The following is a 7,140-nucleotide window of genomic DNA, read 5'->3' as shown; positions in this document are numbered from 1 at the left end:
GCTGGAACTCGTCAATGTTGTCCTTCATATTTTTGGCCGGCTGGAAGCCAACTAGTGCCAAGAACGGCGTCAGAGCAATGGCCAGTTCCGGCTTGTGGTTGTGCAGCCGCTCCGCCCCATAAACTAGTTGATTTTTCGAAAATGCGCGCTAAAAAAACCGCCGCTCGGCGAGGCTGCCAACTTGCCGGCAGAACTGCTTCGTGTCCAGCCAGAAACTGCTTTGTTCAAACATTGTACTGCTTTGCCGGCCGAGTTAGCGTTGCCACTTTTTAGCAGAGTTGCCAGACAACTTATAACGTAACGTAACGAATATGTTGTAACGTGTTTCATCGATAGCACTATCGATAATTATAAGAACAATCATCGATTCGAACGATCGCTGCACGGTCACACTTATTCTTGTTTTCCCTGCTAAAATTGTACGGAATTTGTTGTAAACCATAATTCATAAAATTAATTAATCGGACCGGCAACAGCGAGACGGCGAAATGTCCAACGCACAGCGCTCGTTTGTGCAAAAGGTCTCCAAGTAAGTTGGCACCAACCGGCTATTTACATTCTTCGGCAAAGCAACGCCCAACGTTTGTTTTTACATATACATACAGGCAGTCGGCGGCCGATGTACGGAAAAATGTCTCGAGTTGTCATTTGTCAAAGACCATAGACACGGCGCTGTGCTCTTCTACAGTAAGTTCAATTTGAGTTAATTAGTTAATTATTCAAACGGTTAATTGCTGTCTGCGGCACAGGTTTCCCCGACAGAGCCGCTCGACTACGAGGAATTCCTCTCGCAGCATATGAACATCATAAACCGGGATCCATTGAAGCACATCCTGGACTTTCCCCAAGGAGACGTAACTGTGAAAGTCATTCCGCGGAAAATTAGGACCGTTGACCACATAGTCCCCAGCGAAAAATTGTGAGTTGTCAAACCATTGTTTGGTTAAAAAGCGCTTCTAAGAAACCACATTTCAGAGCGGATTTGCCGCAACATGTCCAAGAGTGCGTCGTTTGCTCCACACGCCCTTGGAAGGCAGTTGAGTACGCGCAGCGGCACCTCTCCAGCTCTTGCTATATACGCGAGCGGATTGATCGCGGCACCATTAGCCCGTCGGCATACCAACAGGAGTTTGAGATCGATAAGGACTTTGCCTCCTTCGAGGAGACATTCGCCTACAAAAGCGAGAGCTGCACTCCCAGTTCCAGGCAGTCCATAGCGAGCCTGGCTTCGGTTAGTTCCTGCACGGACATCCTTGACGCCTCGCGGCTCGTGGGCCAGCTTCGATCTCCGCCGCTCGGTGAATGATCCCCTCATACCGAATCTATTGGACAACAAATTGATCAAACCAACGAGGCGCGACGGCAGCAGGACCGTCAAGTGGCTCTCTTTTCGCTGTATCCAGAGTCTGAATTGGAGGAGAGCGTCGAGCGCAGGCTGCTGGCCGAGATTCCCATAGAACACATGGGACATCGTATTCAGGTTAAGTGCCTCCAGCTTCGGCTTGAGCTCGAGGTGGAGCCCATATTTGCCTCGATGGCCAACTCTGTCGAACCGTACTTGAAGGAGGACAAGGACAAGTACCGCGAGAAGGTGAAGTCGAACGCCGCCGACTATTGCGAGCGTTTGGGCAAATACCGAATGCCCTTTGCATGGACAGGAATCTACTTGACGGACGTTTTCAATGGCGACACCTTTGAGAGCAAGGACGCCGGCGGAAATGAGCGTGAGTCCTCTGCGGCCGGCAGCGGCGGCGGATTGGGTACAGCCCCTAGCTCCAATAGTTTGGATCGGAAGTCAATCATTGACCAGCTCAGGCGCAAGGCGGACTATGTGAGCGGAACCTTGACCCGCCGCGGTTCTTTGGAACGGAAGGAGAAGCGTCGCTCGTGGTCGCCAGATGATTTCGCAAATGTTGTGGAAAACTCGCCCGATTACGATAACGGTTCCAAGCTTCTTTAAGCAGCAGCACTCAAAGCTTTAGGAAAAATGTGTCCACGGACGTGAAGGAGAAGCTGGAGCAATGCGTAAGGGGCACGAACTCTGCACGCTACGATCTGATAAACAGACGGAAGGATCGCAACTCGACGGAGGAGTTTCGCAGGCGAAAAGACCAGATGCCCTACCGCTCGCAGTATGCGGACAGTGCGGGCAAAAGTGAGCATGAAATCGAGTTGAGTCACTTTATTGAGGGTTCGCTGGCCACAGAAGCAGCCCTTGTGCTCCTGGACACCCTTGAAATTATTGTTCACGTGGCTGCCAACCTCCACCACAATCTCCTGGGGACCGTGCTTAAGGTGTTGGTGCATGCCCTGTCCCGAAACCAATCAACTTTGGCACTGCAAAACTTGTTTGCCTCGCAGCGCGCACTAATCTTTAAATTTCCGAACCAGCTATTCGACGAGGAGACCGATATATGTGCCGACTTGTGTTTGATTCTACTGAAGCACTGCGGGTCCCTTTTGCCCGGAATTCGCTCCCAAGCAGCTGCATCCCTATATCTACTAATGAGACAGAACTTCGAGATCGGCAATGTATGTATAAGTTTGCAAAAATTCAAATTCAATTCAAAGTGACTTTTTTGCGTGTTTCTTTCAGAATTTCGCCCGCGTCAAAATGCAAGTGGCAATGTCGTTGAGTTCGCTTGTTGGTACGAGCACGGTGTTCAGCGAACAGTCTCTGCGGCGCGCACTGAAAACAGTTCTTGTGTACGCCGAGTCGGACTCTGATCTCCAGATCACGTCATTTCCAGAGCAAGTGCAGGACCTGCTGTTCAATCTCCATATGATACTGTCCGATACCGTGAAGATAAGGGAGTGCACGGCAAACTGCAGGAAGCCTTCAACAGAATAGCCCAGCTACAGGTAGATAATTTTTTTATTTTCCATTTCTTGGTGCAATATATTTTTGTGCTCATATTTAAAACAGGGAAAAAGGGTGTTCGGCACATACTTTCGAGTGGGTTTTTACGGAGGCAAATTCGGAGACCTGGACCAGCAGGAATTTATTTACAAAGAACCAACCTTGACAAAGTTACTAGAGATTTCGGCTCCAGGTAACAATAAATGACGCCTTAATTGAACGAAACAGATTTTATTGTTCAATATATGCCGCAGATCTTCTACACTGAACGCTTTGGACCGGACTCAGTCCACATAATCAAGGACTCGAATGCGGTTGATATAAGCTCTCTGGATCCCGACAAGGCGTACATTCAGATCACGTATGTGGAGCCATACTTTGAAACGTACGAGATGCGTCATCGGGAAACATACTTTGAGAGAAACTTCAACATCAGTAAGCATTAGATTTCTCTTAATATGGTCTTAATTTAGCTACATATAATTGTTTTTTTTTTTACCAGAACGCTTTATATATGCGACGCCGTTCATGAAAAACGGAAAGGCCCATGGCGAACTCCATGAGCAGTGTAAACGGAAGACGATTCTAACCACGGCCAACCACTTCCCGTACGTCAAGACCAGAATCATGGTCATTAGCCGGCAGCAAATAGTCTTGGAACCCATCGAGGTGGCAATAGAGGTAAGCCAAATCAAGGCCATGCGTTTCAAACACCTCTAACTCGAATCTTTTTAATTAGGATATCCAAAAAAAAACGGTGGAGTTGGCAGCTGCAACGAACCAAGAGCCTGCCGACCCAAAGATATTGCAAATGGTGCTGCAGGGGTGCATAGGAACCACCGTGAATCAAGGCCCAATGGAAATGGCATGCGTGTTTCTTTCAAATCTCTCCGACGGCACCACCGTGCCAACCAAGCATCAAAACAAGCTGCGGCTATGCTTCCGAGAGTTTTCGAAGCGCTGTGCAGATGCCCTGAAGAAGAATCGCTACCTGATACTGTCAGATCAGAAAGATTACCAGCGGGAACTGGAGCGCAACAACGATCGGTTCATCGAGCGCTTGACGCCCTTTATTACTCTGACAGCAGCTCAGAGCCATGGCGTTGTTAAGTATGTCACACTATATAATTATTTCCCCTAGTTCTTCAGTTAAACCTGCATACATTTTATTACTTTCAGGGCCAACGCGTACAACAATAAGAGCACTCCGCGGAAATGGTAAATTCTGCTGTACCAAGCGGTGAGAGCATTTTTTAAACAGATCCCTTGTAATTCCATGTCTAGCGTTGCGGATTATTTTAAGTAAGTTGCGTATCATCTCTAAAGGTTCAATTTGCCAATATTTGACCGATCGATCCTCTTAATTCCGTTAAGTTAGAAATACTCGTACATATATGGTTCAACGCCAAATATTTTAACCAAAAATATTTAACAGTGACTAATAATGAAATTCACTTTATTCTATGAATATATATTTTATAAAACTATTGAATGAATTACCAACAAAAAACTCAGTTTAAAATATTTATACTTTTCCTCTCGCTCAGATGAAATTATTTTATTATTTCAACAAATTTAAGCATATTTTCCATCAAAGTGGCCAACCTTATTAAGATACATCGTATATCAGCTGTGGTTTGCGTATCAGGTGTGGCACTGTATTTTTTAGGGCGATAACTGTCAAACATCGATAACATCGATTCTATTTCTAGCATATATTTTCTTTCAATTTAGCAATTTTTGCCCATGCAAGTCTGGCCACACTGTCGTGATGCGCGTAGCGTCGTGTTGAAGAATTTTGTCCCTTCAAATAAAGTACTCTGTCGATGACACCATTCGATATTGATAATATTTCTGTTTTACTTTAATTAAAACAGCAATTTTTTTGAGCAGTTTTTTAAAGCTATTTCTAGCATATATTTTCTTCCAATTTAGCTATTTTATCTATTTCTGTTCAATTCTGGCTATTTCTAGCATATTTTTCTTTCAATTAGCTGTTTTAGCCTATTCAATTTTGGCTATTTCTAGCATTTTTCTTACAATGGAGCTATTTTAGCGCATTCAATTCTGGCTATTTCTAGCATACTTTTTCCAATTTAGCTAATTTGGCGCATTCAATTCTGGCTATTTCTAGCATATTTTTCCAATTTAGCTATTTTGTCGCATCCAATTCTGGCTATTTCTAGCATATTTTTCTTTCAATTTAGCAATTTTTGCCCATGCAAGTCTGGCCACACTGTCGTGTGGAGTAGCGTCGTGCTGAAGAATTTTTCACTTCGGTTAAAATACGTTCCAAATATACAGATCTGCACGGCCGTATTATTTTCGTGTTCGCCCATTATCAGTGTTGTCCATGTTTATTTAATTTTACCAACGGCAGCTAAAGCCACTGTCATTCGTGCAAGCCCCCATAAACATATGTATGTATGTGTCATAGAGTGAGAGAAAAGATCGTTTATTTCGGAGCCACCGCCTTCAGTGCGCAGCGGCAAGTAAATTAGTTTGTGTGCACGTGTTATAAAAACTATTCAGAGTTAATAGTGTGTTTGTAATTCTGTTATTCAACGGCCTGCCTGCACGTTTCTGCTGCAAATGTACATAAAAACCCTCGGTGAGTCAGCCACGCAAACGGTCTGCAAATATTCTTGTTTTTCTATGGTAATTCCGTGCCCCGAACATACATACATACGTAGTTCGTGGCGATATGTATGTGTGTATATGTATATCTACATACATTAATAGACATGCCGGCGTAAAATGGCAAGTTTGCGATCGGACCGTAGAAAAAATTAGGTCATCATTCCGCGCCCTTAAAATCACCTAAACTCTAAAATCCCGAATATTGTAAGAGCTTATTTGCCGTTCTTTAATTATTAAATTGACTTTGTTGCCAGTTATGAAAATGTTCATTGAATGCGCATATATATACCCCGCACACATTTACACATACATAAACACACTAACGGGATTTTGTTTTCATGTGCAACGCAGTGTATCGAATTCATTAATATGAAATACATACATATATGTACAAACAAATGCATAGCCATCGCTTAAACCGAACGGTGTACTTTTGTAGCAGTTTTTTTAATTAATCATAATTTTGTGTATAACACTAAAGTTTTTTTTTGTTTTCAATCGCAACAAATTGTATGTAGGTATGTATACTCTTATTTCGTCTCGATCGCTGTGGCGCTCAGTTGTGTATTTAGATATTTACGCCTAAAAACGTTTCCCCCTGACGTCCATTAAAAATTGCTACAACTCGTTTAGCCAGTCTTGTAAGCCGCCAGTTCTTGTTGGTTTGAATGTTTTTCTCTGTGTGTTATTTTAGCAGAAAATAAACGATCTTATAATCAATTATATTGATTTAAATAAATTAAAATTTTTTTTTAACTGGTTACAATTTAGACATTTTAAAATTGAAATTAAATTAAAATGATTATTATTATAATTTGAACAGCTTAAATTAGTAGTTATTGATCTTCTATTTTGATTTATTTTCAGGCATAAGGGCACAAACACATTTAAAGGATGTTCTCCACAGAAAATCGCGGAACAATGTTGAAGTTTATACGAGAAAAGGGACAACAGCCCACGGCGGAAAGACAACGCCTGCTTAAAAATATGGTATATATTAATATGAATTTTAAGGAAATTGTTTTGTAATCAATTACTTTTTTAAAGCCTTTTGCCTTAGGCTTGTTTTTTCTAAACATAACGAATATATAAATAAAATAAGTACATATACATATTATTAATGAGGAATGGCCCGATATGTGGTGCTCATTTTTCCCTTTTCTTGTGTGACTTTCATTTATGTGTTTTATTTTCTTTGAAAAGGGTATTCTTCATATATTTGCAAGTTCTGCCTTGGCTAAGTTCACAGCAGCAATCTCTTTTTAGCTAATAAACGGCTGCCAAACCACAGTCCATTCCCATTCCCGTCAAACTTGAGGCTGAGCTTCTGGGCCTGCTTGAGGCGCTGATGCTTGGCCGCCCGCTTGGCCTTGCGCTTCCGCTCCTTCTCCTTCTTTACCTACGACTTGAAGGGACCCAGCGGCGGCAGCTGCTCCGGCTAATCCCCGTAGAGGTAGAAGGAGGAGGATGACGAGGCCGTAAAGTTGACATTGCCATCCGAGAACTTGGTGTGACCGCTGGCAGAGGTCGTGGTAGTGGTTGTATTGGTATTGATGGAGCTGCCGCTGGCCAGAAGCGAGAGCTTATGACTCTGGTTGCGACGCTGCGGCGGCAAAGGCTTTTCCACGGCCACCGGCAGC

General features: G+C 43.3%; 1 pseudogene; it reads left to right on the top strand.

The window, feature by feature from the left end:
- Positions 1 to 406: 406 nt before the first annotated feature.
- Positions 407 to 6,617, top strand: LOC108084043 (dedicator of cytokinesis protein 7-like; annotated as a pseudogene).
- The last annotated feature ends 523 nt before the right edge of the window (positions 6,618 to 7,140 follow it).

The sequence above is a fragment of the Drosophila kikkawai genome, chromosome 3L (genome assembly GCF_030179895.1).
Source record: "Drosophila kikkawai strain 14028-0561.14 chromosome 3L, DkikHiC1v2, whole genome shotgun sequence".
Lineage (NCBI taxonomy): Eukaryota > Metazoa > Arthropoda > Insecta > Diptera > Drosophilidae > Drosophila > Drosophila kikkawai.
Note: the sequence above shows the minus strand (reverse complement) of the source record. Positions and strands in the feature narration are given on the sequence as shown.